Source organism: Emydura macquarii, unplaced genomic scaffold (assembly GCF_026122565.2).
Source record: "Emydura macquarii macquarii isolate MOO-44397 ecotype Brisbane River unplaced genomic scaffold, CSIRO-AGI_Emac_v2 contig_561, whole genome shotgun sequence".
NCBI classification, from domain to species: Eukaryota; Metazoa; Chordata; order Testudines; family Chelidae; genus Emydura; species Emydura macquarii.
The window spans coordinates 7,489,775-7,506,637 of NW_027130698.1; the positions used below are offsets into that span (position 1 = coordinate 7,489,775).

The 16,863-nt window shown below is 41.9% G+C and overlaps 1 long non-coding RNA gene across 1 annotated transcript in view; it reads left to right on the forward strand.

Annotated features, from left to right (window-relative positions):
• The window catches only part of LOC137147667 (uncharacterized), a 67,673-nt gene extending 54,637 nt beyond the window's left edge, over positions 1 to 13,036 (forward strand). Inside the window, exons 2-3 of the long non-coding RNA XR_010918295.1 lie at positions 12,338 to 12,383; positions 12,962 to 13,036. This is a non-coding gene — a long non-coding RNA (uncharacterized lncRNA). The remainder of the gene's footprint in view (positions 1 to 12,337; positions 12,384 to 12,961) is intronic.
• Positions 13,037 to 16,863: the final 3,827 nt, after the last annotated feature.

A 16,863-nucleotide genomic window follows, 5' to 3' on the forward strand; every position in this document is an offset into this window, starting at 1 on the left:
AACACCAGCTCCTAAGTTCCAACGCTTCTTGGCTCCTCCACAGCTTACCTGGCAGGCTGCCATAGAGTTAGCACTGGCTCCCAAGCGCTCAGTCACATAGCCTCTTGGCAGCCTGTGCTTCCAGGGTCCCAGCTCCCTATCATTCCACCTGGCAAGCTTCAGAAGCACTAGTATCCCTGGTAAGGGGAATAGCAGGCCCAGGATTTTCCTTGTCAAGGAGAATTTCAACAATTTGTTTTTTTCATTCTATATTGGAATGCAATTTAATTTTAAATATCTAAATCCTCCAGGAAGCAGAATTACCTTTCTTTGCACCGCTTGAGTAGAGATGGTCTTGAGCCATGAGGTGTGGCCTTGGATCCCAGCTTTCCAGAAACTGGATGTGATTGAGAGGCAGTGATTTGGTTCCGATCCATCTCAAGTAATGAGTTGCACTTTTGCCAACCACAAGCATTCAAAAATCATGAATCACCACCACCAGCCCCACATTCACACCAGCCATGACATTATTATTGTTTTATTTAAGATACCAAGGGTTCTTCTTTGAGTGATGGTCCCTATTGTATTCCACTCTGGGTTACAAATGCATCTGGAGCCAGAGAATTTGAAAGTAACATCTGGTTGGTCCACGCATGAGCCCTGGTTTACCTCATGCCTCTGTCCAAAGGGATAGAGGGCAGGGTGGACCGACACCTCTCCAGTTCCTTCTCACTGCTATATGGTCTGGATCGGAACCTTCAAGATCTGCAGTTTAGTCTTCATCCTATAAAAAAAATTATTTCATTTGTAAATAGTTTTAATAACTTTTACCTTTAGTGCTTGGATTAGTCTCCTTCTTCCCCCCATACTCTGTTCAGGTACCAGACTATGCCCAGGACTTGAGCTTCAAGCTCTGTGCTTCCTGCCTGTGATCCTTCTCTTTCAGCAGTAACCACCAGAGCTGCCTCTACTGCCTTGGGGAAACCCACATTGCAGTGAGACGCAGTATCTACTGATCATTCCCCAGCCATATCTGATAAGGGCAGGAACTTCATCTCTGCAAATACCTCATGAATAAGGCCACAATTGGACCCAGACCGGGGAACCCCCCTCCCATACATTGGCCTGATTCAGAAAGAAGTGCATTTCCTGCTGAGAAGTCCAGTTCTTGTGTGGGAGAATCTGTTCCTACACAGACCCCCCCAGGGGGTTCTTGCTGGAAAGCCAGGAAGCACTCTCATAAGTATGAAACTAAGTCTTCCTCTAAAACCTCTTCAAAGAAATTATATTTGGGTAAGCCCATCAGCTTTGCCCAGGAGGACTTAGTCCAGAGGCACGACAAGAAAGCCTATAAGTATTGGGTTGTGTCAGTACTAGACTGTGTTCCATCAGTACCATCATCCTCAGCACCTCCCAAACCCTAGGATACAACAGACTGACGAAGTCTGATCAGCATCAACTTTGTGCATCGCTCTCCTCGCCGGCTCTGGTGGCTCAAACAAGTAGAACCGCTCTCACACAGGGGAAATCTGAATTTGTTCCACTCTTCATCTCTGGACTAAGCAGTGAACCCTATGTCTCCTTCCCCACCGATGACTTCAGACAGTTCCAGGACTTTTTTCACAGGGTTTCTGGAGAACTTCAGATTTCTCTTGAAGAGGTCCAGTACTCTCAGCACAAACTCTTAAATATCCTCCATTCATCCAGATCCAACAGAATAGCTCTCCCTTTAATGAAGCCATACTGGAGGTAGTTAGGGAAGTTTGGCACATCCCTGCTACCTGTGCTTCCACCTGAGAAAGGGTAGAGAAGTGTTAGGATGTGCTAGATAAAGGAGTGGAATTTTTGTTTTCTCACCTGCTCCCAAATCCTTGGTAGTCCAGGCTGCTTCTGAAAGGGCTAGACAGCAACATCCTCAGTCTATTATTGATAAAGAAGGCAAACATCTGGATCTGCTTGGGAAAAAAAGGTCTTCTCATCATCTCCAGTTTAGGATAGCCAGATTTAGGATAGGATATCCTGAACTACGCCAAGTTTGCAGAGTTTACTGACAGCCTTAATCTGCAGAACAGAGCTCATTCCGAGCTCTGATAGGCAAAGGCAAATTTATAGCCAATAACACTCTCCAATCCACAGCTGATGCTACTGATACTGCCTCTAGAGCGATGCCTACTGTCGTCGTCATGTGCAGGGAGTCATGGCTCCATGTGTCAGGATTTCCAAGGGAGGTCCAGAATACCATTGAGATCCTCGTCTTCAATGAATCTCATCTCTTTAGCCAGAAGACTGAATCCTCCATACTCTGAAGGATTTCAAGGGTCACTGAGGATATACATGCTTGCCGCTAAGAGGAAGTTTCACCACCCATCGTTCAAACCTAAACGTATGTTTCAGCAGTTTTTCCATCAGAGGACCTATGAACTACCACACAAGAGACAGATGGTTCAAAAGGCTGGCTTCCCCACACCCTCTGCAACAGGCTCTGCATCTCAGATTTAGCCCCTGGCTCCATGTTATTTTTAGTAGAAGCCTGAGAGCCTTGAAACACTAAGGCTGACACTTCCCCCCCCATACCATTTAGGAGTCATGTAACACTCTTTCAATATCCAGAGTGCAATAACAATGGACAAATAGGTGCTGAACATCATTCACTCTAGCTATATGATAGCTTGCATCTCTACCTCCTCCAAAACCCCCTTCCCACACCCTTTCAGAGGCCACTCTCACAAGAGTATTCTCAAACAAGAGGTGAACTCCTTATTGCAATGAGGAGCAATAGAACACGTCCCTCCTCAATACCAAGGAAGGAGAGAGTTTTACTTCCTGGTACCCAAAAAGAATGGTGATTGGAGACCAGTCCTTGACCTCCCATCTCAACTGCTTCATTCACAAAGTCAGATTTTGCATGGTCATGTTGGCGTCTATAATCACATCTTTAGAAAAGGGCATGTGGTTTATGGTTCCTAACATGAAGGACACCCATTTTCATGTAGGCATTCATCCTTCTCACAGAGGTTTCCTCAGCTTCCTGGTGGGCTCTGACCATTTTCACTATAGGATGCTTCCTTTTGGACCTGAGTGTTTACCAAGATATTCTCAGTAGTTTAAGCTGACATCAGACATTGTGGTCTCATTGTCTTCCCCTACCTTGATGCCTGGCTTCTTGTTGCCATTGCTTGGTTGGACCACTTAAATTATGCCTTCCCTCTGCTATCGCTTCTGCCTCGAGTTCTACACAAAATCCAGTAGGACAGAGCACAGGTCATACTGATTGCCCCCTTCTGGCCCACACAATTTTGGTTTCCCAACCTTCTATGCATGTCATCCCGACTACCAATCATCCTCCCAATGTTTCCTGAGCTCCTGACCCAGTGGAAGAGTAAGATCAAGCATCCCTATCTGCACCACTCCACCTCAGGGCTTGGTATTTGGATGGGCATTGTCTTTAGAATGTTTATGGTCCACAGCCATGAGAGTGAGACATCCTTTCTAATAGTAGAAAGGACTCTACTAGAAGATGTTATCTAGCTAAATGGAAGCACTTTTCTTCTTGGGCACAGCAGAGGCATTCTTCCAGAAATGGTAGATAGCCCTCATCTTGGACTATATCCTTTCTTTGAAGACATCAGGTTTGTCCATCAGATTCTTGCGAGTCCCCTGGATGACAATCAGTGTGTACCATCCCGTCTCAGGACTTCTCAATCTTCTAACATCTACTGACCAATAGATTCTGGAAAGGCTTAGTCAGAACATTCCCACCTATTCAGAAGCCTACTCCCCAGTGGAACCTACAGTGAAACCTAAACCTTGTTCTCACAGTACTCACAAGACCCCACTTTGCACCTTTAGCTTCTTGCTCCATGTCTCTCCTTTCCATGAAGGTTCCTTTAATAGTAGCCGTTACCTCAGCTAGAAGGGTTGGTGAGCTTGGAGCAATAATGGCTGATCTTTCTTATCCTATATTCCATAAGGATAAGGTTTCTTTGCTATTACAACCCAAATTCAATCCTCAAGTAGTTTCAGAATTTCACCTTAACCAATCGATTCACTTACTTGTGTTCTTCGCCAAACCACACACTTCTGCAGAGGAACAAAGACTCCACTCCCTCAGTGTTTGATGGGCCTTGAGTTTTTACCTGCAAAGAACAAATCAGGAAATCCTTAAGACTATTAATCACTATAGCAGAAAGATTCAGGGGGCATGCCATCTCCACACAGAGAATCTCCAAATGAATCTTTTATGGCTGCCTTCTACTCTGCTATCAGCTATAAAACCTCTACTATCCATGGGGTAAGAGTTCATTCCACCAGAGCATGAGTAACAACTACGGCATTACATCAGGAGGTACCCCGCCTTAACATCTGTGTAGCAAGGCGCTGTGGCCTTCCTCAGAGCCTGGGCCCGAGGAAGGGTCACGAGGCCCCTACTGGCTAGAACCAGGCCCTGCAGGCCAAGCCACCTGGAAGCAGAGGGGCAGAGCCAGGGCCAGGGAGGGAAGTATAAAAGGCCGGCCCAGCAGCTCAGTCAGGGGAAAGCTGCCGCCTGAGGCACATGTGTCTTCCCAGAGGCTGCGGTCTAGGCCTGCCCCAGGCCCTGCGGCTATTTGGAGAAACCACCCCACTGACCAGAGTCTCCAAAGCCTGCCAGCCCAAGTGACTGGATAGGGTCGCCAGGCCCGAGTGACTGGGGGTAGCCACCCAAGCCCGCTGTGTGGGAGAGACCTCCTGAGGCTGACCCTGACCTGCAAGAGCTGCCTGACGTGGGGGACCCGCAGGAGCAGACTGAACCTCATGGACTGGAGGAACCGCTGGGGCCCTGTGACCTGGAGGAGCAACCATACACTGGAGCCTGGGACTGAGGAAGGGTCGTGATGCCCCCGGCTGGACCATGCCACCAGCCTACAATCTGTAAAGCAGCCACAGTGGCTCTGTTCGCACATATGCAAGACTTTATGCACTGGTGCAGTACTCCTCATTTGATGCCTACTTTGGGACAATGGTCCTCCACTCAGCACTACCATCTACATCCTCATACCCTTCTCCTACTTAAGTACAACTTGTCAATCACTCACAGTGAATACAATACAGACCATCACTTGAAGAAGAGAAGGTTACTTACCCGTAACTAAATGTTCTTCAAAATGTGTGGTCCACTAATCACTCTTCTTCCCCTCTGCTTTGGATAGTAGTAGAAAAGGAACTGGAGAGATGGTAGGTCCACCCCACCTTTTATCTCCTTGGACAGAGGCAAGAGGTGAGCCAGGGTACGTGTGCGGACCGACAAACACAACTTGCACATTCTCTGGCTCCAGATGCATGGTGCACATGTGTAACCCACCGTGCAATAAGGACCACACATCTCGAACCCCCAGTTACAGATAAGCAACCTCCTCTTTTTCTTTGTTCTGTTTTTTTTAAACTTTGGAGTTCTTTTTCTTTGCCTTTTGATTTCTGATGGATTAAGGGCTTACTAACTTCCTGTTTTCAAGCTTTTCCATGCAACCATGAGGCTCAAAAATTACTTAAAAAAAAAAAAAAAAGAAAGTTGAAATTCTCATGCCATCTCTCACCAAATAGCATGAAATCATAATAATATCCAGGTAGCAGGCCACACTAGAGTTGACCCGGGACTTACTCAAGCTTACACAGGAAATCTGGGGCAGAACCTTTAACAGATCCATATCTCCCGAGGTCCCATCCTGTACTTTAATCTACTATGACACCTATAGCCTGAATTAAAGCCCATCTAAATCAATGGAAATCTTCTAGTTCTTCCTCTCTGTAGAGATCCCTAGCATCAAGAAAAATGTTGCAATGAAGCAGACACTGCTAGATTTACCATGAAATTTAACTATTGCAAGAACTCCTTTGTGTTCAATAGGGCACAATACTGGTTTTTTGTTATGCATTTATGTAATGTATTTTATTAGGATTAGGAAATATCATTAGGTCCATCCTGGTATCAGTGAAATTACTGCATATTATCACTTTAAATTTAAAATTTACTTTTTTAGAAAAAGAATGAGCTGCTGATCAAGCTATGGTGGAAAGCCACCAGCAGCAGAAAATAAGACCCTACACATGCCCAGAAAAGGAGTAGGAATAGAGATCTAGAATGTTTTTCTTTCTGCTGTTACACCTGCTCCATTCCTTATCACAGAGATCCCTAAAGAATTCTCTGACAAATCCATCCATTCATTGATCAGTTCTACCACCTGGTAGTGAGAGTAATCAGTCACTAACAGGATGGGTTTTGTCAGTCTGTTAGCAGTGCAGAGTCTGAGTCAGAGTCTCTTGAAGATACGTTTAAAAAGGAAGGGGAAAAAACACAGCACTAATCATGTCAGCCTGTCACATACCCAGCCCGTACTCAAAACAACAAGCACCAGGGTGGTCAAAGCTGACTGATCCAAAAAAACTCTTTCCTGAAATTATTGTAAGTAGCCTGACAGTTGTGGGCAGAATCTTGTTTAATGGAAAAAAAACAATTCAGAAGGGAAAATAATGCAGGAAGAAAATGCTCATGTGAGGAGTTCATGTATGAGACTGACATTCCCTTTCTTTATATAATTATCAGTGGGTAAAAAAAAGCACATGAAGATTTCATTCAAATTAAGATGAAAGGACAGTAGTAGTAAAAGTAGGGCATTGAAAGACCCCAGGTTGCCAGTCAATTTTCAGTAGTAACCTTAATGAAGGTTATTATGGATTCTGTGCCTCACCTAAGATTTTACTTTCAGAACTTATGCAAGGTTTTCACTTTTACCTTCTTTTCCTAGTGAACCTCTTCTTGTGCCGATAAATGTCACAGACTAATTATTATTCAGGTTTATCACATGTTTAAATAGCATCTCTGGTAGCATCTCATACAATATTTATTAATAAATGTAAAGTATTCACCACCTAAAAATATTTTTTGCAAGAATTTATTTAAGAGCAACAATATTTTGTGCCCTCCTGACCAAGTTTTCAGTAAATTGTTTGTGTCTTTGTTTTTCTTTCTATAGGAAACTCTCTTGGAAGTAATTTTATTGTTAGTAATTTAAACTAGTATTTGATGTTTTATGATTTCCTCAAGATCCCATTACATTGGATGTGTATTAAACATTACATTGTACTAACTCCATCCTCATTAAAAGCCTTTTTATTGGCATACTGTATCTAAGTTTTCTGTAATTTGGATCAGCAGTGTAATAAAGCCTATTAACATCATCCATTGTGTTGTAGAACTCATGTGGTCTTCAAGTGCTTTGTGCAATGTTACACACCTGCCAAAGCAAATGCAGGATTGAAACCCTGTATGAAGATATGAATCAGTTAACATATAATTGAAATACAGTCACCTGTGGAGTGACAAATATTTAAGGGTTTGATCCTATATCCAGTGAAGTAAGTATTTGTTTTCCCATACATTATGTAGCAAGCATTTTCAAAGCAGCATTGTCCAACATGGACACTGAGAGTCAGAGGACCTGGGTTCTGTTCCTGGCAAGTTACTCACCTCTGTGTCAGATTCCATCTGTAAAGGGGAGATAATGATGATGACTTTCTTTTGCAAAGTGCTTTGAGATTGAGAAAAGCTCTATATAAGAGCTAAGAATTAGTTTTATTTTTAGTGTCTAGGATATGAAACGGAGCTCACCAGACCATATAATGAATAATAATAGACTGGCACAGCTTAAGTATAGATATGCGGTGCAACACTGCTTAGTTTAAAATCATGAGTAAAGAGGTTTTGAGGATCCTCCATCAGGCACCTCCTAGCATGGACTAACTGGGACACTCAGGTGTGCCAACAGAAGCAGTGTTTGCAAAGACTAGGAAAATAAGCTGAAGGGATCGAGGGAAAGTGCTTTGCTATACATATTCATATTACTCCACACACTGTCTGAATGGGAAAAAATATTCTATATGAAACCTACTTTTTGGTCACATCACATTGTGCAAGTGTAATATTCTACCTACATCTGATGGCATGATGTCATCATAGCACAACATAAAATGCATAGAGTTAAACATGTTTGCTCAAGTAGAAGAAAAGATGTTTTTTTTACCTCTGTATTTGAAACTGGTATGACCACTGTTGGAATAGTGTCCAGTTCTGGTGCCCACAGTTCAAGAATGTTAAGTTGGAAAGAGTTCAGAGCAGAACCGTGAGAATGACTTAAAGGATTAGAAAACATATCTTACAGAACGAGACACAAAGAACTCAATCTGTTTAGTTTAACAAAGAGAAGGTTAAGGGGTGGCTTGATTACAGTCTAGAAGTATCTACCTGGGGAACAAATATTTAATAATGAGCTTTTCAGTCTAGCAGATAAAGGTGTAACATGATCCAATGACTAGAAGTTGAAGCTAGACACATTTAGATTGGAAATAATTGAGGGTATCTAACCATTGAAACAGTTTATCAAAGGTTGTGCTGGATTCTCCAACACTGAGTAATTTTAAAATCAAGATCAGTTGTTTTTTTCTGAAAGAGATGCTCTAGGAATTATTTTGGGGAAATTCTATGGCCTGTGTTAAGCAGGAGTTCAAACTAAATGATCACAATGGTTCCTTCTGCCATTGGAAGCTATAAATGAGTGTTAAAATTTGGATAGTCAGCCAAAATTGAAAATTTTGAAAACCCATTATAACAATACTGGAAAGACATGGAAAATCCAAACAATACATAAATCTATTCAAATGGACAGATAGTTGTAATGCTGAAGAAAAGTCCTTTTAACATGGATATAACGATGGCTCTTCTGGGTCAGAGCTGCGGTATAATGGTGATAACATAGTGAGGCTTCCACAGTTGCTGCCTAGTCTTTTTGTCCTTTACTCTTTCTTTCTTTCAGATTTAGAGGAAAATGTGCCTGCCCACTTGGCTGAGAAACTAAATTCACATATGCATACCACAGTGAGCTTTGAGAATGAACCTGGGACATTTAGCATGCCAGCCTTTGGTATTTGCCACTTGAGCTACAGGAACCATTTTCTCCTTGCTGTTTATATGCAGCGTAATCACTGAGACTAGCCGCAAAAGCAGCCATACACATACTCAAGGCTAGTGTACACAACCTAATGAAAACACATCCAAATTTGCCTCCTGTGGAGGCGCAGAAAGAGGCATTCTCTCGGAGAAGCCATTCTTCTCCTACAACCAAACTTTCTCTCAACAAGCTACTGAGACAATGAAAGGCCCTTCACTGTGTGTTGAAGACCAGCAGACAAAGGGTCTGTTGAACAAGCCAAGCAAATGATTACAGAATCAAGAACCCTCCACTGAGAATGTCTTGCCAAGAGCTCACAAATTATTAAATCTAAGAACTGAGAGCATGAGCACCCTACTGGACATTCATAGGGAGACAAAACATTAGATGGTCTTATAGAACTTTACACATCAAAGTCAATACCTTGAATAACATCCAGAAGCAAATAGCCAGGTATTGCAGTTCCCAGAGAACTGGTGTGTTCTATTCCTAATAGGCAGCCACATTCACCACTATCAATAGATACCTGAGTGTTCTTCAAGGGTAGCCCCAACTGAGTGTATTTGTAAATAGGGAATTTTAGTTTCCAGAACTATCAGTCTGGCACCTTTTACTGCTACATAGTGATTGTAGCAAACGTTTTGAAAATATAGCCTGTTTGTGCATAGAAACCATATGTACATGTGATTGCTGAGTATTGTCACTTGTAAACACAAACAATATAATTTTCACACGCAGAGGCCATTTATTCTGTAAGAGGAGTACAAGGGGAGAGCAAATTGAGGGCAAATGGTGACTGCAGTTGATATTACATTTACAATCCACTCATTTGGTTTGCATAGTACTGGTGTTAACACACTCTGTTAGACATTAATGTTGGGATATTAACTGATAATTACTAAAGCTGTTTGACTGGACCAACACAGAGGTCTAGTGTTTACACAATGTGTTATCAGGCAAGGGATCCTCATTTAGGATTCAAGCCTGATGCCATGGGAATGGAAGTTTTGCACTAGCTTTGCAGTGAGTTATCGTGAAAGGATAACACTCTACATCTTCTTTTATTAATTTCTCTCTTTCTGACTAAGCATTGACAGTGCCGGGCTCTTCTGGGAAATGCAAACTCTGTTGAAAGGAAGTTCAACCCCACATAGGATTGACATGGAATGTGAAGTACTAGGGAAATATATTGGGGATGGAGGTTCTCTGGGGTTTCAGGAAGGGCTTTGAGTAATCTGCAAGGTAAAACAAAACAGATGGCCTTACTCTTGACTACTTTTGATGATTTTTTTAAATCAGTGTAGTTTGATTGTAGCTTTGACTTTGACTTTGCCCTGCTTCTGCTGCTGATTTTTATTCCATTCTAAAAGTTTTTATCTTCATGTTTTCAAAGATGCTCATCCGTTAAAAGCTATCCATATTTATCTACCTCTGTTGTTTACTGTTATTAATAGCAATTGCATTTCACTATCCTTCTTATTAAAAAACCTAAAGGCTACAATTTAATACTGCCAAAATAGGTTGTGAGGAAAAAGTATTTAGACATTTTAGAAAAGCTCATGAAACGATATATTTTTATTTTACCCTGTATAAAATAATTCAAGCATACCTTCATTTATTTTTCCTTTTCTTTTCCGGTGGTGCAAACTGTAGCAAGTGCAGCCCCATGGTTAAAGGGGCACAGATGCATTGTGTGACTACAGTGCCATTGCAGAACAAGAATAATAGAATGAACACTTAGAATTCTGTTTTTGAGTAATAACAAACATCCACTTACCTCATTATAACAAGCTTATGAATTCTTTGGTGCACCTGTGGAAGGTACATGGCTCTGGAAAGCATTCAATCTAAAGCCATCTATTTTCCACTTATTACATTTAGAAATAAACTCTATGTAAAGGTTTCAGTTTCCCTCCTTTTTTTGCCCCTACGTATAAAGAGTATTAGTACTGCAGGTCCAAAATGCCTGCTGTGTTCCATCACAGAGGTGGTTGTACTTTCGGCATGGGTGAGGGTTCCCTTTATACAGTAGACACTAAAAGCAGTTTGAAAACCTTCAAGATGGAAGGCACTATAGATTAGGTTTAGGGTTAGAACTTTCTGCCTCATCTCTGAATTCATTTTCTAAGGAGTGCTGATAATGTTGTTGATTACAATTAGCACATTAGATCTTTCAGCCCCCCATTGAGGCAATGGTGCAACAGAAGCATAGCTTGTAAGTACTTAGAACTTCCTTCTACCAGCCTTCTCTAGTGGGACTTGCATTTTCCTTACCATAATGAGGCCATAATTTAAAAAAGAAAAATTATGTGGCCTACTATATATAGGGAGTCACATTACAGTAACTTGTTCATCAGAATTGGAGTAGTTAGATACTACTATATTATTGCAGTGTCAAGTAACACTGCTGGAGTTAAGAGCCAGCTGTCAGCATTGCCATAATAAGCCCCATTTTTCAGGGGTTTATAACTCAGCTGGACAGATTCACTCCCTTGTTGAGTTTTTCCATGCCAAGTGTCATCCCAGAGTGATTTTATTTTTTTTAACAAGTAAGCGTTAAGCAAATTAAAAAAAAAAAATCCTCCGTTTCCTGGTGATGGGTTGTTTTTCCACTTTGTTTTTCTTCTGGGCACTGTGCTCCTTCCGCCTAGCATGGTTGCCTTGTTTCTTGTTTAAGATAAAGAACAACTGGCAATTAATGAAGTATTTTGAAATTCTCATGCAGATGATTCACATCTGAAATATGCTAGCTATTGAAAGCCATTAAACGTGCATGGTTGATGGGATTCTACTACAGGTCCACTAAAACTACATTGCCTGAGACTCTCATGTGGTTACAGCAGCTCCTTGGGACCATGTGGAAGCTCTGCAGAAAAGCTAATGTATCTTGGGTCAGTTTTATCTTTTTGTCTAATTTCCATGGAACAAGAGGAGAAATGATGTACATTTCCCCCCCAGCCCTTTTGGTTTGTCTTCTTCTTCCTGGCCCTCCCCAACTCCAACTCATTCAGTAGGGGGGTGGGAGGGAGACTTTGAACTTCAAAGTGAACTTTCAATTTGACCATATTTATGACCTCTTTGAATTGGTTTCCGTGATCATTTGAGAACTCAGAATTTACTAGCATGGATGCTCATGAGAAGCAAATGTTAAAGTTTAATATTCCCCAAAGGGCAATTCAAATTAAACTGTATCTTCAAATATAACTTGTAATTCCCACTGAAGAAATTCATGGACAATTATGAACAAAGGAATTTAAGAAAAGAGGTGAAATTTTGCCTGTTGAATTATTTGTTTCAAATTTTTTGCTCAGCTCCAGTAAATGCCTGAATACATAGAATTTCTGTGACATTTCTTTTAGATGTTACTTTCTATCCTGTAGTTAAACAGCTGCTGTCTTCCACTCCAATGGAGGCTGCATTTCAGTGGTAAGTGAAATGGTCCTTATATATAAACCTCACCTGTCTCTGTGTGGTGTTCAGAGTAAGTACATTAATTTTTGTAAAGCATGCCAAAATGCTTCCATAAAATACACTATGAACATATGCAAAATATTTTTTTATTATTTTTCTGCATCCTTTGTCTGCACACAAACTCCATAAAGAAAAAAGGAAAGAATCTATTAGAATGATTGCCACCAGCCACCTTCTCATCACTTTCTACTGCTGCAGAAAGCACTGCTGTTCCCTTATGACTTGGTGTGTTGGCTCTCTCAGGCTGTCTCACTGTACTTCTACTGTTAGAAGTAAATTGCTCTGATTACCCATTCTCACCTCCTACTCAATGGTTGTCATTAAGCCTCCAGTACCCAGCTTCGATCCACCTACCCCATTGTTATCTATGCCCTTGGATATGTAAATGTTGCCTTCTATATGTTTCCTCTTTGCTGTATCATTTCTACCAACTGCATCTGAAGAAGTGAACTGAGGCTCACGAAAGTTTATGCCTGCTGAAATTAAATTTGTTAATCTTTAAAGTGCTACAGAACTCTCGTTGTTTTTGTTAGGAGTGAGTCAGCACTGGGGCTGAGTCAGACTGCTGAAGCTCCTCCTCAATCCTCCTAAAAAGTATTTGATGTTTGTGCCACCAGACTATGCTTCAATTACGAATTTCAAGGAGAGGACACTGGTGTCTCCCCGTCTCAAAAGACAGCAGGATACCAGAGGAGGTAGCTGTTAAACATTTCCCACTGGGTGCACCCCCCTCTTCTGGGACAGCCTGGTCAATAATCATGTCACTAATGTCTGGTTTTCCCCACACAACTCTCTTCTAAAGACAGCAACTTAGTTGAGTGATCTGCTGATTGGCCCTTTCTCACATCACGCAGAAAGGCCCTTGATATACCAGCTGTATCCTTCCACTGAAGCCGGTGGACTTTTTATTTTCATTTTAAACTTATTCCAATTTGAATTTAATCCAAACTAAAGAGAAAATATTGATTTGCATTCCAAAATAGAAGGCAACAGAGCAAATAGTGATTGTTAGCTAATGTTGGTGATTTTGTTCTATACATTACTGTGTCTTGGCAAGAGTGTTACTTTCCACATATCCCTTGTCCAGGGGAGTAAGGGGACATAAGGCACCTCCCTATGCCTCAGCTGCCAAAATAGCTAGTCACAATTCAGTTGAGGGAGCAGGTACCTCCTGTCTGCTATTTCCCTCCCACCCTCACATTGGCTGGGAGAGGCAGTAGGGGCATGGAATGGGCAGAGACAAAACTCTGTCCCCAATGCATCAACCAGCAGAGCTAAAACAGCACAGAGCTGAAAGACAGTGGCAGATTACTATCTCTTGGAGCAAGGAAAGAGCCAGAGAACTGTGAAACTCAGCCACAATTTGTTTTCTTCTGCAGCAACACAACCGCATGCCCCTACTCAGGCGCCAGACTTCATGGTTCTAATCCAGCCCTGGTTTTGCTTCCATGAATAACAGAATCCCTTCTCTCTCTCTGAGCACTGCCATTTGTGAGTCTAAAGTAGTGCTGATCACTTGCATATTGAGTAAGTCAGTGAGTGGAATTTATCATTCAAACATCAGCTTACATCTTCAACCAAAATTTGAATGAGATTCAGCTCCCACACACAAAATGCAGTTTTTACTGATGGAGAAAACCTTACAAAAGTTCAAATTTAAAAAGTTTTTTTTATTCCCTTTATCAGATCAGAATCAGCAGTAAATTTTGCTGTCTACTTTGAGCTATGTAGTTTGAGCTATGCATCTTATTATGTAGTTCAATAATAGTTCATTGACACATGAATAATCACCAATTTAGGGAGATATAAATTCCCCTTTACTGGGCAATGTGAACAATCCTGGGCAATATGATCTATAGTAAAATTGGGAAAACAGGTTATTTAAACATCTCAGGTACTCATGAACACATGTGCTTTCAAGGGGAAGTGTATCTATAAAGGAAAAACTCCTCTGCTTTGAATTACAATAGCAATCTAGTCTCGGTTTATGAACAGTTTTATGGCTATAAGAATACATTAAAATGCTTACTCTGTCTCAGATTCTGGGGTGAGATCCAGTGTTTTTATGTGGAGAAACTGCCAGAACAAAGGGCTGAAATGAATTTTGTTTTCCTATTTCTGTGACTCATGAATGGGGAGATGTTATCAACAGAGATAATAACACCTTTAAATGGTTTGGAATGTATTTGGTTCACAAAATCATATGGGAAGATTGACGGCATCTTAAACAGCTGCAGTCAGTGAGGATGTGGTTGGAGTATTGACAGGAGTGATTTTTCGAGTAACGAAGAAGGTTAAGTGATTAAGTTTCCTGAAGCATACATTGCCTGCCGTGTACACTTACAGTATATTGCCACCCTTCTGAGTCATCGAAGAGCTTCACTTCTTTTCATAACCAGGATCAATAGGATTAGAGGATTTGCACTCAAAGCTTGCCTGTGGCTTCTTGTTAAGCATGGAGTGTGCTTTATAGCTATCTTTGCTGGCTTTTTGCACCATTCCACGCCTGAATCACATATGAAGCGCCATTCTGATTTTTGGCTATTTTGTCCATTGGTACTTTTAATAATAATTAAAAAATAGGCCAAACTTGTCACAAATAGAAGTCAAAAGTTAATCTCTGAAATCGAAATAAAGTAGCCAGATTTTCAAAAATGCCAAGCACCCTTTGATTTGAACAGAAGCTGCAGCGCACACAGCACTTTTGAGAACATAGTGGGGTTGGGTGGGCATGACTATATAAAATAAATCCTATTGTGTTTTGCCTGTCAGTTAGTGGATATGGGGAGTTGTATTTAAGCATATGGAAATATTTGAATCACTTTATCACCTATTAATTTAAAGGAACATGTAAATTGAATTCCTGTGCAAACAAGCTTTCTAGCCTGTTTGCTTTTCATTGGCATTTACAGATGTCCCACTTAAGATACATTTGTTAAAAAATATCTCTCCCCCATTGCAAATAGAAACATTCATAATTACTTTAAAGCTACTCAACCAAAACTTCTGCAAACTTTGCTAAAAAATCAGGGCTTGTCTACACTACAAAGTTAAATAGACTTAAATTACATCGACATACAACTGCCACCATAATTAAACTGCTGTTTCATGTCCACGCTACGCTCCTTGTGTCAGCGGAGCGTGTCCACAGTAGCAGCTCTTGCATTGACACAAAGAGCAGTGCAACATGGGTAGCTATCCCATTGTGCAACTTGCCATCAGCTACTGCAGGGTGTTTTGGGAAGGGTTTGCAATGCCTCATGGGGGCAGGTTCAGCATCCCATGATACAGTTTGCTCTGTCCCATGATTCCATGGGCATCCTAGTATGTTTCACACTGCTTTTCAACAATCTTTGTAAACTGTGCACCCACCATCTCTGTTAGAAAGCATAGATCCTGCACCGCTCTCCAGTATTGTGCTGAGTATTATGAACACCACGTGCTTGATCCTGCAATATTGCATGAGCTGCAAGTCTGAGAACAATGCCTGGGTGTCTGCCTTGTTGTGTGCCATGGAAAGAAACAGTTCAAGATTGCTATTGGCTTTCATGGAGGAGCTGCACATGGTGGACTGTCAGTTCTGGGCTTATGCAGGTGTGGGGTGACAAGCAGTGGCTGCAGAACTTTCGGATGTGCAAGACCGCCTTCCTGGAACTGTGTACAGAGCTTGCCCCAGCCCTCCGGTGTCCTGCACAGACACCAAAATGAGAGCTGCCTTCCTGTTGGAAAAACAATTGGCGACTGCTGTGTGGAAGCTGGCAATACCAGACTGCTACCGATCAGTCGGGAATCAGTTTGGAGTCGTGAAATGCACTGGGGGGGGTTGCTGTGATGCAAGTTTGCAAGGCCATTAATCACCTTCTGCTATGGGATTGTGAATCTGGGCAATCTGCATGAAATAGTGAATGGTTTTGCAGCAATGGGCTTCCCTAACTGTGTTGGGGCAATAGAGAGCACAGCTATCCCTATTTTGGTCCCAGGCCAAATAGGAGTGTGATGGAGTACATCAGCAGAAAGGGCTGCTTTTCTATGGTGTTCCCTCAGCTTCCCCATCTGAAAAAGGCAGATGTTTGGTCTGAAGGGACAGGTATAGAAACTGGGACTGTTGGGAAGGAGAGCTGAAGAGAGCAGGTGCTGGCACGGAAGGGGCCCTAGAGAGAAGTAACATAACCAGGGACCCTGTGGCGATAGAGTCTTCGGGGGCTTCTTGTGGGAGAGGGTGTCTAGAAGAGGCAGAAAGAAGAAGTGTGAAGAGGAGCAAGTTGAAGGGGATTTCTCCAGGGAGACAAGATGAGTGAGTGTGGGTAGAGATCGCTTGGAATTTCCAGAGAGTAAAAGAGGGGAGAAAATTAGGGGCTTGCGAAGAAATGTAAGGAGGGGAGAATATGGGGTAAAGGGATTAGAGTTGGGAAGGGGTATTTGGGAGAGGGAGAGT